Raw genomic sequence first — 19,696 nt, 5'->3', positions numbered from 1 at the left:
TCAAAAAAAAAAAAAAGAAGAGAAATTGAGATCCTTAAGTAGAGAGACCTTACCAAAAATCAAATCAAGAAGGTATCAACAAGTTAAACAGATGCATAACAAGCAGTGGTACTGAAATAGTAATAGAAAGACAGTCCAGGATTGGATTACTCACTGCCTTTACCAATTTTAATAAATAATAATAATAATAATAATAATAATGAGCTAACTGAAGATCCTCAAATATCAGGGAGAAGTCCCTTGACTTGAAGGGAGCCAGAGTACTTCACTACATTACAAGGGGACACTATCAAGTCTGTTCTATGAAGACACTACTATTTTGTTATCAGAACCAGATAAGGACAGGGACACACACGCTCAATTACACACATAAACACACTCACACACAGAAAACACACACACTACACACATCACACACACACACACACACACACACACACACACACACACACTAATAATCCAGATGAACAATGGCACACAAAAAAATTCAGTGAAGTACCTGTAAACCAATTTCTACGAAACAGTAAGATCATATATACCATGATCACAATGGTTTCATTCTAGGGAATACAGAGATCAACATATGCAAATCAATGAAGGACTACACTGGACCGCTTCCTTCACAGAAAGGGCAACACGGTCCTTTCTGGAGTAGGTATTTACGCTGGTCATAGGATTTGCCTTTCCTGCATGTAATGCTTCTGCCAAAACCACCACCCAAGGACTTATGGAATGCCTTCCTTGTCCACCATCATATCATGGTATCTAGCTACACAGTATTGCTTCCGGCCAAGGAACTCCCTTCACAGGCAGAGAAGTGCCTCAGTGGGCTTCCCGGCCTCCCCGTGCTCCCCACCATCCTGAAGCAGCTAGCCGGACAGAAAGAAGACACAGTTTCCGTGTCAACTAGGGGACAGCAGCTACAACCAACCAGTTTTGGCAAAGCTGTCAGAAGCATACACTGGAGAAAACACAGAGCTCTTAATGGAAGATTTTGGAAGAAATAGGATATCCACATGAAAAAGAATTAAATCAATCCCTAACTCCAGCTCCATTCTCACCACTCAGACCCTCATACATGCATACACACACACACACACACACACACATCAATTCAAAAATGATAAATGACTTCAACGTATGACTTGAAATTCTGATTCTGTTACACAAAGCCACAGGGAACATAGTTCTAGACACGAGAATAGACAAGGACTTTCTGAATTCAATTAGCACCAAAAGCAATCCAGTTTGTCTGTGCATGTATGAAATTAAAAGATTTCTACACATCAAAGGATACGATCATGAAATTGATTTTTGCTTAAGTATTCTGTTCCTGACTCGCCCCCAAATAATAATACTTAACATCCTTTTTCTTAACCTCGCCTGGCAAGCCCTGCCACCACCCTGATGCAGCCTTATACAACAAGGCTTCTAGATCAACATTATCCTGTGCTCTCTGTGGGGAATGCAGCCTGGTTTGCTGCAAGCCCTAGAGCAGCTGTGGACAGACCATAGGGCAACCATCCCGTCTGAAGCCAGTGACTCACAGCCTGTACCCAGCTCAACTTCTTTATTAAACATTCAACAACCATTCATTCTAACAAAATTCCTTCATAAAAACAAGAGGTAAGTGGATTTTAAGCTATATTTAAGATAACAAAAATTACTTAGGGTATAGGCTAATTCACTGAGTCCTTATAATAAGATCCTAGCAACTTTAGAAGTAACTGTTCAAATCCCCTACTATCTCAGATGAGCTACCTCATTGGATAACATGTTCTAAACACAGCTATGCTCTTGGATCTGATTCTTTCTGGTTAGTTTCAGAGTGTGAAGTTAGTTACATAAAGTTCTGCCTAAAGGCTCCAAGATTTTAGGTTAAGTCTAAAGTTAGTCTAAGGCAAAGTTATAGGATAACTATATTAATAATCTACTAAGGCTGTGGGCCACGTACTCAAAAGCTTACACTACCTAGCCGAAAGGAAAATGTTTACATTTTACAGCTAGGAGATAACGCTCGCTATCCATATGTTTTACGAACCTAGCCACAATATCTACATACCTGCCCACCACAGGGTTAGGAGTCCTGCTACTGGGGAGAGCTGAGAAGAGGGGCTTGGGTGTCCATGGTCAGGCAAAACGGAGCTCCTGCATAATGGCTGCTGGCTTCTCTATAGAGTATGTATGAAAACTGCCTGTCACCCAAGGAGGGGAAAGTACAGCCCCCCAGTGATAACTGTTATAGCCATGTGTAAAATCCACAGCAGAGCCAGTGTTGGGGCATTACAGAGACCCAGAAAAAGCGAAGGATTGCCTAACCCTCACACTCACCCTCACCCTAACTACTGCTTTCTCAGAGCTCATGCAAAACCACAGACATGGGCCAGTGAATTCTATGCATTACGTTTTTTAAGATTACTTATTTATTTTATGTATATGAGCACACTGTCGTTGTCTTCAGACACACCAGAAGAGGGCATCGGATCCCATTACAGATGGTTGTACGTCACCATGTGGTTGCTGGGAATTGAACTAAGGACCTTCGGAAGAGCAGTCAGCGCTCTTAACTGCTGAGCCATCTCTCCAGTCCCTATATATTAAATTTTTAACAGACTGCAAAAACATGCAAATAACTAATGGAGGAAACATAGCCAGTAGACAACTTGGCTTCCATACAGACTCACAAAAACACCACGGACTCAGAAACAGCTAAGAGCGAAGCTGTGGTGAACACTAATGTTCTGGTCCAGGAGATGGACGACTTACCAGAACCACAGCCGATGACACGACAAGCAAAGTCACAATGAGCCACCCCTGTACTCAACTCAGTGTCATCTCCTTACAGTCTAGAGGCCCAAGGACCGCAGGAACGATCCCTTAACCTGCTTTACATTAGACCTTACATCCATAGGATGCTTCTCTGAGCACCGTGGTGTGCCACTTTGCCACAGTGGCCGGTGATAAATAAAACTCAAGACTTCACAGTGCCTTCATCCCCTCAAGCGATGTTACAAAACCCTTGAGAGAAGGCAGTGTTGGCCTGCCACTGCATGCTATGTAATTTTGTAGAAAGCAGCCATGTTCCTACCATACCAGCCCACGACATTATTCGTTTTATCACTAACAGGAAAACAAATGCAAATTAAAAAAAAGCAAGGTGGTGTTGGGCAGAGTCCGGTCCAGCCCTCACTGCTCCATCTTAGTCCTTAGTCTACGCTGTCACTGCTATCTAGAGGGTTCCCCGATAACAACCATGCTACATTTTACTGTTTAAGACACCAGGAAAGCCTTGGATGAGGCTTAGAGAGCATTCCATCATAAAAGTTAAAATGTAAAGCTCTGGTCTATAAAACAGTTAACATTTAACCAATAAAAAACTTATTGCACAACCAAGAGCTTGCTCTGCACTTAACAAATGGGAACCTACAAACATACAACCCTGCCACCTTGTGGACACATTCAGAATTACAACCTCTGAGCTAAATGTACTAAAATACACTAAATATATATATAAAATATACTAAAAAGCAGTAATCAAGATAACATATCTACTCTAAAACACTACATATTAGTGAGGGGGTTCACCAACATTCATTCAATTAGTTGTTATTAATGTTTTATTTAGTGAAATCATTTGGAGTACTACAGTTTCTCTTTAGACATAAGCAGAATTGCTCCTGTAGAACGTGGAATAAATTTGGGGTCTCATCCCTTCTAACAGTTACAACAGCCACTACCTGTACTTAATGAACACAATGTAACAACTTCATTGCCCATCAACAGCACTGCTGGACCAGTTTTACCCTATGGAAGAGAATTCTTATACGATACAATCTTTACTACTTCATAATTAGATTGCAATTAGTCCAAACTCTCAGAAGAATCTATTCATTATTTCTTGATAACAAATTGCCACAAAAGAGCTCAGTCTAAAATAGTACATAAAAAGACAGAACCATTGACATTTTCAGAGTACCTGTTGCAGTAATGAATTTTTCAGAAAACAGTAGCCTTTGGAAAAGCGAAGCCTCCTTAGATGATGAGGGTTAGCTGTGGATCTTGTGAGAACATGGGGCTGCCAGGTTACAGAAAAGAGCGAGGCCGACAGGACATCAGACCTTGTGAACATGGCTCAGCCTGATCCACAGAGCTTCCGATGCCTCTGGGCCAGGTCCTTTCCTGGTTCCCACTAACAGTCTGCTAGCGTGTCCGCCTGGCCTCTGGGAGGAAGTGATCCGACATCCTAAGGGACTGACAAATTCTTAGAATAGTGCTAAGGTACACTTCCTGCTTCCAAGGATTCAGTGATCACACCTGGACAGGATGGACAAAAGCTACAGAGACAAAAATGGAGAATCTGTTCAAATTGGCTTTTTAAAAGATAAGGATTTCACCTTTGGGCAAATAGTTTCTCCCTTTCTGTTGATCATAATTTTCAAGTGTTTTTCTTTGCTCTGTTTCGTTCTTCACAAACAAAAAACTTGTAGGAGAGAAGCAAAGAGATCTGCTCTACAATACCTAATCTGAAGGAAGGTCCTTATCCCATGCCTGAAAAAGCCTGTCTCTCCCCTTGTGAGCCAGCGTTTCTCATCCTGAGTTAGCGTTTCTCACCCTGACTCAGCATTTCTCACCTTGAGTCAGTGTCTCTCCCCACCTTCATATCCAGACCCTCAGAGTCTCAGCACCAATGGCATACAATATCTGGTATCTCTTTCCCTCTCACGCACCCACGCAAACATCTAAGCACAAGGTCTTAAGAACAAAAAGACGAGGAGCCATAGTTACCCTCCAAACTGCGGCTTAGCAGGGAGCCAGGGGAGGATTGTTAAGAACTTCAGAGTACACACAGTTTTTGATCCACACTGAATGAGAGGCAGGAACACTGTTTTGAGCCGTGTACTTTTTATCTCCTTATAGCATTCCATACTGTTTTCCAAATAAGTTACATATTTAGTTGTACAACTTTGTGAAGAGTTTGCATTTACAGCCCAAAGCCTGCAACTACAGAGAGTTCCTTCAAAAGATAAAAAGGCACAGGACAGAGTTTTATCAGGGATCATGATTATGCAAATGAATTCTTCTGGCACCTCCTTTCTTTAAAGTAAACTGACCAGATTACCTAGACAATAGGAGGTCTCTGGTTACAGTAATAACTGTGGACTCCACAAGTAAACACAGCAATGTATAAGAGAGGAGAACTTCCAACAGCCAGCCTCGAGCAGGCTGACCTGCTCAAAGTGCCACTGTGCCTGCCCATTGAGCATCATGTTTTAAACCCCACCACCATCTAAAGTGGCTGACCCAGCCTTCCAACTGTTTTGATTAAAAAAACAAGACCAAAACAAAACACAGCTTTTCTTGAGTTTCTCTGTCTCTGAAACTAGATTCACATGCCTCTGAAAACGAATTTTACTTAGTTGTACTCTGAGACTTAAAGCGCCCAAAGATTTCAGTTTAAAACTTAGACATGTATGTCAACCGCTACACCACATACCCTGGATGTATTGATATAAAATGAATTATATATACTATAATCGCCCACATCTGGCATACACATACAAGGTCACTTTTTATCCTTTATCCAATGTCTTGGGTTGACATTTACTACAGTCTTTTAAATTTTCTCATATATGCCAAATGTCCCATTAAATAAATTCTCATTAAATCTTCAATAAATGTTACTTCAAAAAATTTATTCTAGCTCATTCAGTAATTATCTATTGAACATGTTTTAGGCATGGTACAAAGCACAAAATGTTCACATTTTGTAACGAGAAACTAGGAACATGTCCAAGTAAGCCTCCATAGCAAGCTTCCTGACTTGTATTTCTTCATTTCAAAATAAAGATAAAAATATTTGCCTTCTCTCCCTCATGAGTTATGAATGGTCCAGATGAGAAAACACTTGTAAAATGACTTGTACAATATTAAGTAACTTTCAATGTCCATCATCAGAGGCATCATATCATAAAACAGGGAAGCGCAAAAGCTAGTTAGAATGGAGATATTTGTGAATAAGCTCTAGGAGTTACAACAAAAGTGTCTTTTTAGTACCACAGAGAGAGGGCTCAGTGGGTAAGGGCACTTGCCACCAACCCTCATAACCTGAGTCCAAGTCCCCAAACCAACAGGGTGGGAAGAGCGCCTTGACTCCCTAAAGTTACCTGCTGACCTCCATATGTGAGCTAAGCCCCAGCCCCCAGTAAGTAAATGGTAAAAACTGGCCATTTTTTTTTGTAAGTCTTAAATCCTAGCTGTATATTAAAAGTGACAGCTAAAATATAAATTAATGATATTTAACAGAACAGCCTTTTCATCTGTCTCTATTGAACTAAGCAGCAATTTTGCCATTTAGCAACTTCAGACATAATGTAATATGTATCAATGTGCAATTTAATATGTATCTTTTACTCAAACAGATGCTTTTCTGTTGCTGTTGTTTTTAAGACAATGTCTCATATAGTCCAGGTTGGCCTTGAAATCCATATACAGCTGAAGATGATTTTTCCTGAGCCTCCTGCTTCAACTTGCTGACGGCCAAGATGGCAGCCACCATGCCTATCCTGATGAGCTCTTAATCTGAAGGATTAAGATAAACTACTTTGGAGTGTTTTTAAATTTATTTAGATGTGTAGAGTTAGGTATGTACACCTGTCAACATTAAACCCATTTCAGTGATTGGCGCAGTACACTGTTTATTATCAGCCCTTGCTATCTTCAGGGGACTGGGTCTACGATACCCCACTCTCTAGCAGATGCCAAGTATCGCAGAGTGCTCTAGCCCCTTTATATACAATAATAATGCATACGCACATACGCACAAACTCAACTTTAACAACACTTTAACTCAACTCGAGATTGTATGAACACGTAACACACCAAAAATGATAGGTGAATAGCTGTGAACTATGTAGGGAATAGTGACAAGAAAAAAGTCTGGGCTTGCTTCCTTCAGTGACATTTTTGAGGGGAGATTGGTTGAATCCAAAGAGCCACAAATACAGAAGGTCACCTGTTAATATACATAATTCTTAAGTAATTAATAAAGTCAGCTGCCTCTGAACAGTATTCACAAAAAGCTTGAACATTTCCAAAAAAAAAAACCTTACAAGCATGCTGAAGTATGTATTCCTAAACATTCCTAGCAAGAATGGCTAATATTTTCCAAATATGGATGTTAAGCTAATAAAAAAAAAAGGCTCAGTATAAATCTCTTATGCAAATACAGTACTTGTGCATGAAATTTTCAAAACATGTTAATAAGAGAAAAAAACAAACACTAAATCATTTATAGTGTTAATTCAAAATGGTTTCAGCTCTGGAATTAAAGTGAAGAGCTAACCATGTTATTCAACTTGATTTCTTTTCCTTATTATTATTTTTTTAAAGATAGGTTCTCATTCTGGGTTGGTAGCACACAGCTTTAGTCAAAGTGCTAAAGATCTAGAGACAGATGGAGCTCTATTAATTTGAGGCCAGCCTGGTCTACATAAGAAAGGAGAGCTAGACAGTGAGAGACCCTGTCTAACAAAAAAGGGAGGGAGGGAGGGAGGGAGGAAGGGAAGGTGGGAGAGAGTGATGGAGGGAGGGATGGAGGGAGGGAGGGTCTCACTGCACAGCACTTGCTGGTTGGGAACTCTATGGAGAACAAGCTGTCCACAACTCCCTATCCCTCCGCCCCTGCTTCCAAGCTGTTGGACCAGCTCACGGGCTTGTACCATTGCGCTAGGCTTTAGAAAGAATCTCACGGAATTATCTGTAAATTGAAGCAAAAGACTCCTCTTGTCACGATCTCCACCCAGTCATCCGGGTATCTTTAAAGTAGCTCCTAAGATCTCCTAACTAAGAAAAAGAAAACAAAATGGCTGAACAGGACTTAATGCCAACCTCCAAGAGGGCAGAAGCCAACTGCCTTTCCAGGTAAAAATCAGTGTGTGTGTAGGCGAGAGCCAGTTCGTTACTTCTTACTAGAGCCAGAGTTAGTACTCACAGCGCTCCTATCTCTAGATCACAGCACAGGTTTCATGTGTAGACACAGTGGTAGCCGTCCTCCAAGCCTGCCTCTGCCCCTGCTCCCCCCACCAGGTCCAACTGACACTCCTGGGGGACCAACAAGTGCTTCAGATGAAGGTTCTCAAGTTCCACCTGACCCTCGAGGCAGTTTCTACTTAAAGGGGAAGAGACCTAATTTATTTATGATGACACACTATATTACAGAAAGAGCGAAAAAATGCTATGATACATGGTAGAGGCATCTGGCCCATTTCAAGGGGTTGAGGGGCATGGGAGATTGTCATGGGGCTTTCTAAAGTTAACAACCATTATGACCTCCGTTGACCATATCTACCCAACCCCAAGACCTTGGAGAGTTTCCGTGGGAGTTTCCCCAGGCTTTGAAACGCGTTTGTATGGCGAGAGGAAAACTAACAGCAAACAACAAAAGGATTTGGGAATGGAAGGAAGACTTGGGGAGGAGACAATATAACAGGGAAGGAGGGAGGAGAAAAGATGAGGAGGGAAGGAGGGTGGGAAGGAAGGAAAAAGTGAAGAGGGAGGAGGATAGGAGGGCGGGAGGGAGGACGGGGAGGGAGGAAGAGGAGAGAATGGAGGGAGTAAAGGAAGAGGAAGGAGGGGAGTAAAAACGGAAGGAGGAAAAGGGGGAGGGAAGAATAGAGAAGGAAAGGAGGAAGGAGCTGACGGAAGAGGGAAGGGAGAAGTTGGAGGAGGAGGGAGGAGGAGGAAAGGATGGAGGAGGGGAGAAGAGAGGTGGGAGGAGGGAAATGTCCCAAATTAGCAGCTGATGACAACTGCCACCAGATCATACAGTCAGTAAAAATTTAATATTCTAACAAAACTTGAGGGCAAACAGGAAATGAGGCATCAACGTCTCTGTCTCCCCAGCTTCCCACTTCAGCAACTCCAGAAGCTATATGCAAATTGTAAAGCCAAGGGTACAACTTCTTTCCAAGAACCCAAAGACAAAAACATCAGAATCGTCTCACAAGACAGAAGCCTTAGTTCTATGTCCCTGGGCAAAGTCTACATTTGTAACATAATATACATAGGTAACTAGATTTTTGTCTAAAAATTGTCAATGTGCAAAAAGTAATGCTCATGTGCTCAATTTTTTTACTTTTATATTTTAATCGTGTCTTTGGTACGTGTGTGCTTGTGGTATGTGGGAGCATGGTATGTGTGTGTGTGTGGGGGGGGTATGTGTGTGTGCGCGCGCGGTATGCACAGGAACACCCTCCCTGTGTGTAGTGGGGAGAACAGACATCAACCCTACCTGACTTCCCACCACTCTCTGCCTTATTTTCTGAGATAGGGTCATATGAGCCTGGAGCTCTCTGTTGGATCTGGTCATCTCTACCCTCCCTTCCCCCAGTGCCAAGGTCACAGATGGGCACTGCCTCCCCAGCTTTTACCTGGGTGCTGGGAAGCTCAACTCTACTGTCTATGCAACAAGCTCTGTGCTATCTGCTTGCTACATATTTATTTCAAGAATGCCCATAACTGCATGACCTGACACACCCACAGATCATTACAAATAAATGCCTTTGGTGGGAACTGCACACCTATAGCCCCAAACACTTGGAGATGAGCTGGAGGGAATATAAGTTCTGGGCCAGCCTAGGCTATAGTAAGACCCACTAAAGAAAACACGCATGAACAAAACAAATAATAGACGCTTTCTACTCAGAGATAATCCTTAATTTTAAAGACACAGCCAATGGGGTTGGAGAGATGTCTCAGCGGTTAAGGGCACCGACTACTCTTCTAGAGGTCCTGAGTTCAATTCCCAGCACCCACATGGTCGCTCACAACCATCTGTAATGGGATCTGATGCCCTCTTCTGGTGTGTCTGAAGACAGCTACAGTGTACTCATATACATACAATAAATAAATCTTAAAAAAAAAAACCCAAAAACATAGCCAATGGAAAACATAATCATTTAATATTTAACAATTAGAGCTAGCATTAAAAAAAAAATCAACATTTTTTATATTTTCCTAACTACATCTTACTAAGAAATTATTCGCTACTGACCAGTCACTGTTAGAAAGTTAAGATCATTCTATGTATTTTCACAGAGGGAGCATAAAAATAACACTGCTGAAAAATATAAAAACCTATTGTTTCCTTTTTAAAATACTAGACAGCCCCTCATGTCTAGTGCCTTCCGTGCATCTCCGGGCAGTAAACAACAACCGTGCCTGCAACTGTGCCTTTGCCTTGCTGACTGTTTCTCTAGTCGGCAACTCAGCTCACGCTGGGATCACAACCGACTGCTGCTGAAGGGAGCCTTTCGGGAACAGAAGCTAGCGGAGTCTCCCTGCCCGAAGCCCCTGGAGTTCCGAATGCCAGACTCTCCAGTCACATCACGTCCTGACTCTTCCCAACATCCCCCATGCTGTGCAAATGCTCCACGGGGAACATGAGTGGGATACTGTTTCACTTTACATCCCCCTGCCTCACAGGGTCCTTGGAAGTCAGATGTTTTGAAAAAGAGAAAAAGCACACCACAGAGAACGCAAGAGTATCGATCCTATTTTAATTTAAAAATAAAAGTATGTATGTAAATGGTAAAATAACTTGACCGGACACTGAAAAGGCTGGGTCAGAACTTAAATCATGAACTGCTCCTGCACTGCTTCCACGGCTAACACACAGCACTCCTGCAGACAGATGCCAGGTCACCAGAAAGCTTTACTTCCATTCCAGATCCTTCTATAGGAAAGGAGACACGTAACACATTCACGCTATCACTCTATGGACTTTGTTTCAAGCATTATCAAAGTACCTAACACATACGGGGTTTATTTCATATTCTATCGTTAGAAAAAAAAACAGACACAAGAAGACAAGTATTGTAAAATTCTAAAGCACAAAGGAACAATTTTTGAGCCAGGCTTGAAACTTGGTAGCCTGATAGGTTACTGATTTTTTTCTGGCATTCTTAGTACATACCAGTTCTTTATATAACGAAAAGATTTAGAGGCCCAGAGACAGGAAAATAAGGAAAAGCATGGGCATCACGGGAAGAGTCAAGGAGGCCAGGCCAAGAGCATCAGAGGAATATGAAGGAGGCCAGATGCCTGGAGAAGCAATGGGCGCAGACACACACCACAGAGAGAGAGACACACACAGACATACACCACAGAGACACACACACACACACACATACTACACACACACACACAGACATACACACACAAACACAGAGACATACACACACACACAAACATACAGACACACACACACAAACACACAGAGACATACATATATACCACTCATACATATATACATACACACATACCACACATACATAGACACACACACACACATACAGGCACACACGCAGACACACACCACAGAGACACACACACAAACACAGAGAGACGTATCACACACATACACACACACCACACACACATACAAACATACACACATACACACAGAGACACACGCCACACACAGACACACAGAGATAGACACATACACACAGACAAACATACAGAGGCATATACTACACATACACACAAACACAGATACACTGACATACAGACACACATGCACAGACACACACAGAGACATACAGAGAGACACACAGAGACATACACACATACATAGGAGACACACACTGACACACATATACAGACACTCACAGACATATGCACTCACACACATACGTACGTGCATGCATGCTCCCCTACTCACCTGACAGACGTAAGTGTGGAAACCACTAAAATCGAAGTTGGTGAGCTGGAGAGTCTTACTGGGGTTACTTACCTGAGCAGAAATGACTCAAAGACACAACATAAGAGACGAAGGCAAGAGATGATACATTCTTAGGAAGTAAAGCCCCAGAGGGCACGAGGGGATTACCTGCTTCTAACTCCACAGACAAGCTCAGCCATTCAGAACGTCTGTGGTCTGCTCTCATTCATTGGTCTGTCCAGCCATCCGACAGCCATACGCATCTGCTCTGCTCAGGACCACCCTGGGGAGCCATCTTTTACCCTCACACTTCCAGGACCTTCCCCTCACAATGGAGACGGAAACATTCCCACCCTTGGTTATGAGGCCTGCAGGTAATATATGTCCAATACTCCATGAGTAGGTTTATATTGTTTATATCCTCCTAGAAGGCCCAATAGGCTGCTAACAGTGGGGGTGGGCACACTAGTGTAAGAAGCATGCTTCCCTGGACCCTCTCTAGACATGTTGGTATTATTTACTAAGTGGTCACTTACATGTACTACTATAGCTATCCAAACTGAAAAAGGGACAACACCCCTCTGCTCTTTATATCCTGTTATCTCAACCACATGCCTTATCAAACTCTGGCAGTCCCTCAAACATAAACGGAGCTTAAAATCCCACACCAATATAATCAATGACTAAAGCAAAGTCACAGAAAACATGTTAGGACATTTAAAGGGCACTAGTAAAAGACAGGACATTTCTACTGTTCGCCTAAGTGCCTGGAATCAAGGTTTCATAAGACATCGGTAGATTTTATCCATAAAACAGCTCACAAAGTCAGGCTTCAGAGGCCGACAGTTTACGATCAGACAGAACCCAGATGGATGCCCAACAGGGATTGTCTACTCTGCCAGACCACCCTCTAAAGGATGTGCAAAACCAGACTGTAAACATTCTGCACGTTTACAATCTTAAGGTACCCACTTTAGGACAGGCATCCTAGGTATCAAGAGAGAGAGAGATTGGTGACTGCAGTTAGGATATATTTCCTGAGATGTTGAATTCACTTTGACATGAAAGAACTAATACAAATGTAAATGATGACAGTAAGTTATAGCAGCTAACATCTATGGAGAGCCTAGAGAAATACCACACAGGCTGTGCACAGTGGTACAAGCCTATAATCCCAGGACTTGGGAAGTGGAGGTAGGAGGATCAGGGGTTCAAGGTCTCCCTCTACTATGTAGCAAGTTTGTGGCCAGCCCTGAGACCCTATCTAAAACCACAAAAATGTAAAGTGCCAGACATTTGGCTAAATACTTCAGGTACATTTTATTTATACCTTCCTAATGATCATAAGAAACAGATAAGGTGAGAAAGGATACAAACATTAATAATGACAATCAATTATAGCAATTATTATTGCTGTTCTTCCTTTCATTTCCCGTTGAGAAAACCAAGGCCCAGAGAAGTTAAGGCTCTTAGTCTCAAGAACACAAATGGAACGTTTGGGAAAGCCACTGTCTCAGTGAGAGGGGGGGAGCTGGCTCAGTGGATCACGGCACATGGCCGTACAAGCCTGAAGATCTGAACTGATTATCTGGAAGCCATGATGGAGAGGCAGAACAGACTCCCACAACTAATAACTCCACACGCCCTGACAGTAACTAAAACCAAGAAACTCAGGGACCCAACTTTAAAACATATGCTCTTACTTAGTATAATATGTAATATATACTATATATATAATATGTATATATAATATATACTATGTATAATATATATACTATGTATGTAATATGTAATATATAGAAAATATTTTAATATATCTTTTATATTAAGAAATTAAAGCCGGGCAGTGGTGGCGCATGCCTTTAATCCCAGCACTCGGATTTCTGAGTTCGAAGCCAGCCTGGTCTATAGAGTGAGTTCCAGGACAGCCATGGCTACACAGAGAAACATTATATTTAAAAAACCAAGAAAAAAAAAAAAAGAAAAATTAAATTCTGGGGGCTGGAGAGATGGCTCAGTGGTTAGGAACACTGACTGCTCTTCCAGGGGTCCTAAATTCAATTCCCAGCAACCACTTGGTGGCTCCCAACCATCCGTAATGGGAACTGATGCCCTCTTCTTGTGTATCTGAGTACAGCCACAGTGTACTCATAAATAAGCAAATCTTTAAAAGAAGAAAAAAAAATAAATTAAATTCCAAAACAATAAAATAAGAATTATAGCTTTAGACAGAGCTTCCCCATGATGACTGTATGCTCAATAGTGGGCAACCTGTACACCCAATTAACAACAATATTTTCATACAGAATAAAATTACAAAATGTGTTAAGAAACACAAGAAACAAAATGTAGCAAACCCTGAGGTTTAAAAAGTCTAGAACAGGCTAAAAAATTTTACATAAATCATACATTAATGTACTGAGGTTTGGTTAGCCTGAGAATGAGACTACTTCTCTGTTAGTATATGGAAGGACTCAGAAATGGTTAGTATGAGAAGTGGGAAAAGGTGGCAAATTAACTCAAGAAACTCGAAATAACCTCGCTCAGTCCATTTTAATCCAGTAGTCTTTGTCACGATGATCAATTAGCATGTGTTAAACCAAGAATGCTATGTGAAAGGCAGCATGACCAGTTAGTTATAAAGCTATCAAGAATGTTCCTCTGACAGCTCTGAAGCCAGACTTCAAACACTGGCTAATCTGGAGCAGACATTGTCGTTAGAGCAAACACCCAGATTTCACAGAGCAGGGACTAAATGAACGTCCCCACAGCAAAGCGCCAGCTTTGGGATAAGGCTTCAGAAATAAAATAAAAAATCCAGAAGTCCACCAAGAAGAAATTATGCCTACAGGACAGTAGGTGGCGCCAACACGCCGTGTCCTACATTAGAATGCCTTCCATCTCCTACAACATCCATCTCCTACATGCAGAACCCAGGCTACCTAATGATTTTACTCATGTAATATTTTGTAACTCTTATGACATCACTTTTATTACTCTGAATACACAGGCATTTTATACACTCATTCCAGCTGCTTTTAAGATGCATTGCTTTAATACAAAATAAAATTAGGAAATGTTAAATATGAAATATGCTGCCACAAAGCCCCACACTTAAAGAAGAAACACCTGGAGTAGAAAGCCATGTGTGTGAGAAGGCCATGATGAGACCTTAGTCTCTTAACCTAAAACTTAAATTTAAAATATGTATATAGAGTAAAATGGAGTAAAAATGATGAGAGTATGAGCGGGTTAAAGAAAATAAAAGCCAAAAGCATATGAATGCACTGAAGTCTGCTTAGCCTCAAAGTCTGAAGATATCTCCAGTCAATTATAGAAATGCTGAAATCTTCTTTTAAACGAGTTCCTACAGTAAGAATTTCATTTCTACATGGAACTATGCAGAATATGGTCATTTTCAAGCTGCAAAGTACACAACGCAGTCCTCTGTCCCCTCCCCCACTAACCCATCCTGAGGGCTTCCGACTTGGATGCAGAAGTGGACAGAACTTTAATTGGTCTGTGCAAGAAATGTGCCTGAGCATTTATTTGTTCGTCTAGGGTAGAGAGGCAGCTAATGACAGAAATGGCTAAGTCTGTAATAATCACAGCAAACAGGACAGAATGCTCATAGCATAAAGTGACCACACACCATCCTAAAAGTTAATCCAACTGTAGGCTGCTGCTGTACCATGCTGACAGCACTGGGTGAGGGGCTGCCTTGCATGGGACAGAAAGTCAACAGAGGCCTGCTCACCATGGGGTATCTGACTGGAAATTACAGAGAACACACCAGTAGCGGACCTCTGCTTACACGGGCTTCACAGGTCGACGGACAGAAAATAAGAAGTAAAAGAATGGGAGCTCTGTCTGTTTGCCATCAAGAAAAAAAGAATATGGTACATGTTTGCTGAAGAAAAAACAAAATGGCAATATGAACAAAATACTAAACAAAAGCTAACCCCTCCCCATTCCTGCTTAAACTTTTAGTTCTCAATATTCTCATTTTCATAGAAACCATCTGAAACCCCACTGGTTGGCAACCTGATTTAAAATATAATCTTTTTCCAAGAGAGAGTTTGAGCAGAAGCACCCTACATTAGTAACTGCTGCACCTAGAAGGACATGAGTTACTAAATGAAATTTTCAGTGCCAGGTAGGAATTGCAGGAATTTCCTCTTCCAGAGTTATTGTCGGACAGGTCCCAGAGGCACCCGGAGCAGCCCAGGCTGTCACTGCTCTGAGCTACCCAGCATAGCCCTGCTGTGACAGCCCTATGCAGGACACTGGGAATCAATCTGGAACTGCCCAGGGGCCAGGCGGGCTGCTGGGCACATGAGTGTCCTCAACCCAGTGCCCGACCCTCACCTGCTACAGAAGCACTTGTCAGGGAAGATGCATCCAGTGGAGGAGTGGGCACAAGACTGACCGTGTGTCATGGTACCCAACAGCTCTCTGACTGGCTGAGGCGCGCTCCACAGGAGGGAATTATTCATACCGGATACTGTAGACTTAGTGAAAACCCTTATCCAGGGACATAACAGACCAGGAAGAACCTATTGGTGTTGTTACTGTTGTTTTTCTACATGGTCACTTTACCAGACTGCCCTCTAAACGCGTCTATGCATAGACTGGCGCTGCTCCCAACCTTGGTCAGAGAAGCTTCTAAGCCTGACTGTTCACAGTGCTAGTGAGAAGCAACTGCGAGCCCTCAGCCAAGGGACCCCTGTATCCCCACTACATCTCAAAGAACACTGAGGAGAGGGGGCGGAAAGGATGTAAAGACAGATCACAGGGCAGAATCTCCGTCAGGACATGGCTGCGACTCTGCCTGAACACCGGGAAGCAGTGGTAACCTGCACAAGATCAAGCCGGTACCGAAGGCCAGCGAGAGGTGGGAGGGGCTGCGGAGGGAGAGCCACTTTCCCTAGGAGTGTGCTCACGGGAAGGAACGCCATTCTCCAGTGATGAGGCCACACCTATGCACGCGTAGATGTCACTAGCTGGACTCCATGGTTTTCAAAAACACATAATTAAATTCTGAGAGGAAGGAATGAACTCAGAGATGTGATGGAGGAGTCCTACGGAGACGAGGCGGGGAGGCAGTGAGGGTGGACATGATCTAGAGACGTTGACACGACCGAGACATACTGACATACACATACTTGTAAGAAAGTTTCAAACAACGTTCCATATGCAGCAGGGACATATGGATTTACAGCCACTCTGTCCTGCAAGGTCAGCCACCAGCCATGTGCAAATGGAAAGTCTGGGTTATTTCGGTCTTTTACTGTGCGGCAATTCTGCCAATAACCTACAAGTACTGCTCCAGAGACTACTGAGTGGTCTCAGTTAAAAACAAACAAAACCTCAAAGCCGTATGGAGTAAATATTAGATTTCTGATTAATTTTCCCAGGAGACATTTCAAAAACATACCGTTGGTTCAGAGATACTAGCTAATGAGGGTAGCTTTCAAAGCCAGAGGGTGGGGAGGGGCTGAATATTTCAAGAGCTGAGTGAAACAGAGAGGCAGAAAATGAAATCTTCTTGCCATTTGTTGCTGCAGAAACATCTAAAACATCTCATTAAGAAAAGTAAGCTAGCCCAGCGGTGGTGGCACACGCCTTTAATCCTAGCACTTGGGAGGCAGAGGCAGGCGGATTTCTGAGTTCGAGGCCAGCCTGGTCTACAGAGCCAGTTCCAGGACAGCCAGGGCTATACAGGGAAACCCTGTCTCAGAAAAAAACAAAAAAAACAAAAAAACAAAAAGAAAAGTAAGCAAACCCAATTAGATAGGTATGAATCTTAAGATACAAATCGTTGGTATAAAGGAAAATCCAAATGTTGCATAGGTAATGTCAGATTTGTGAAATGACTAAATACAAATTTTAAATTACAGGACAATAGTTCATGTACATTGTGAGGAGTGGAATAAGTAGTAACTAGGGTTAAAATCTAAGGGATTTGGTTTTTGTTTTTCTTTGAAAGTTGGTCTTAAGATAATTTCAGATTTTTAAAGTTGATAATACAAATGGTATGAATGAAAAGACCAGCAATGTAACACAGAACACCCAAGCTTGAAAGGAGGTAAACAGAATAGGTCAAAGGCAAAAAAAACCCAAAATCCAAATAACAAAAAACAAAACAAAAAAAAAAAAACAAAAAAAAAAAAAAAAAAAAAAAAAAAAAAAAAAAAAAAAAAAAAAAAAAAAAAAAAAAACAAGAGAATCCTGAATTACAAGAATAAGGCAGGAGTTTGGAGCAATACCACAGAGCAGGGCAAATGGAGTAAACTCTGGATGTGAGGAATGGGAGGGAGCATGGACCATATTAACCTGGGAAGATTGGTTATATGCTTTGCAGAGACAATAACAGATGCCAGATGGGGCATCCCTAGGGAGAGACATGACCCAAAGGCTCAATGTACCATGGAACCCTGAACTTGCAGGAACGGGGCCTATATAATGTGTTATACTGGTTCTATTATCACTGTTAAGTCACTTGGACCATATTAATTGTAATATTGAAAGTTTAAGATAGCAACTTAAAGCTTGAGTTAATGCACACAGTGAAATCTCAACCTCAAATTTTAAAGAATGCACACCCTTCGTAAGCATCTGAAAACATCTGCATAAGGGCCTCCTGGGCTAAACCATAAAGCTAAGCAGCCTTCAAAGAATGAGTTAAAAAAAAAATTTAAGTTGAGGGCTGGAGAGCAGAGAGCAGGTGCAGCAGTTAAAAGCATCTGCTGCTCTTGCAGAGGACCTGGGTTCGATTCCCACCACCCACATGGCAACTTATGACTGCTTGGTAACTCCAGTTCTGGGAGGATTCTGGCCTTCTTCAGGTACCAGGACATACATACAAATAAACAGGCAAAACATGCATACAAAAAAAAAAAAAAACCCAAACAAAACAAATCTTTAAAAAAAAATAAAAGAAATACTTCAAAAAAATCAAGTTTGCAGCCGAGAGCGGTAGCACACGCCTTTAATCCCAGCTTGTGGGTTTATTTAGGGAGGTCTGTGTGACTTTAGGCCAGTTTGATCTACATAGCAACTTCTAGGCCAGCCAGGACTACATAGAGAGACTATGTCTCAAAAAAAAAATTTGTACACTAACATACAGTTAATGTTTAATTCATTAACAAAATAAGAGGCACACTGAGAACAGTACACTTAACATTTCTAAATAAATATTGGTGGTTAAAACTGATTGCAAATATGCAAATTTAATTAAAAATTTAAAATTCAGACTTATCTATCATTTTATTTAATGACTTAAAAAAATCTATAGCCCTTAAACAGATCCTAAGAAAGACAACTTGAAGCTTACTGGGCTAAACAGTCAACTTAATCTGCTAGAAAAGGGACGAGAACAAACAAGATGCAGAGTAAAGGAGATAAGTATTTTTAAAACAGGATACATTTTTTTTCAAGTCAAATTTGGCTTCCTGAAAATACTACTCTAAAACATTGGTTAGCAGAGGCTGGCAGAATAGGGCGTGTGACCACAACACAGTGATGTTCACCAAGCCTGAAGGAGGGACTTGGAATATTTGGACCAAAAGGAAATGACAGATATCTGAGGAGAAGTATTCGCACCCTGATTTGAACATCCCTCAGTGTGCACCTACCTGTACCGAAACACCATCTGGTACCTCACAGACACGTATAATTCTACGTGGCAATTTAAAATTTAGAGACTAGTAAAGAAATAAAGGTAGACTTCCAGAAACATTTAAGAAGCAAGCATAAATACCAGGGGAACTATTCCTATAGAAAGCAAAATACAGATGATTATAAACCTCAGAACACACAGGATCTTCAGTTGAGAGGCTACATACCCAGCCCTGTTAAACTGCCAAAGAAAAATGACACTGTTTTAAAAACCTCCCAGAGATTTTACACACGTATAAAAATTTGTTTTCACCTAAAAGTTATTTTAAGAAGCTAGTAAAACCTTTAAAAAAT

At 41.6% G+C, this 19,696-nt stretch overlaps 1 protein-coding gene across 6 annotated transcripts in view; it reads right to left on the bottom strand.

Annotated features, from left to right (window-relative positions):
- Positions 1–19,696, bottom strand: part of Tsc22d1 (TSC22 domain family member 1) — a 104,900-nt gene that overhangs the window by 19,617 nt on the left and 65,587 nt on the right. The window contains exon 1 of one of the 6 annotated variants that reach the window (XM_031362393.1): positions 7,991–8,178. The exons of the other annotated variants lie outside the window; for them this stretch is intronic. The gene's annotated coding sequence lies outside the window, so the exon portion shown is untranslated. Of the gene's footprint in view, positions 1–7,990; positions 8,179–19,696 lie in introns of those variants that run through there. 6 annotated transcript variants of the gene reach the window in all.

The sequence above is a fragment of the Mastomys coucha genome, unplaced genomic scaffold (genome assembly GCF_008632895.1).
Source record: "Mastomys coucha isolate ucsf_1 unplaced genomic scaffold, UCSF_Mcou_1 pScaffold9, whole genome shotgun sequence".
NCBI classification, from domain to species: Eukaryota; Metazoa; Chordata; class Mammalia; order Rodentia; family Muridae; genus Mastomys; species Mastomys coucha.
The sequence above is the reverse complement of the archived record's forward strand: the minus strand, read 5'-3'. Positions and strand labels throughout refer to the sequence as shown.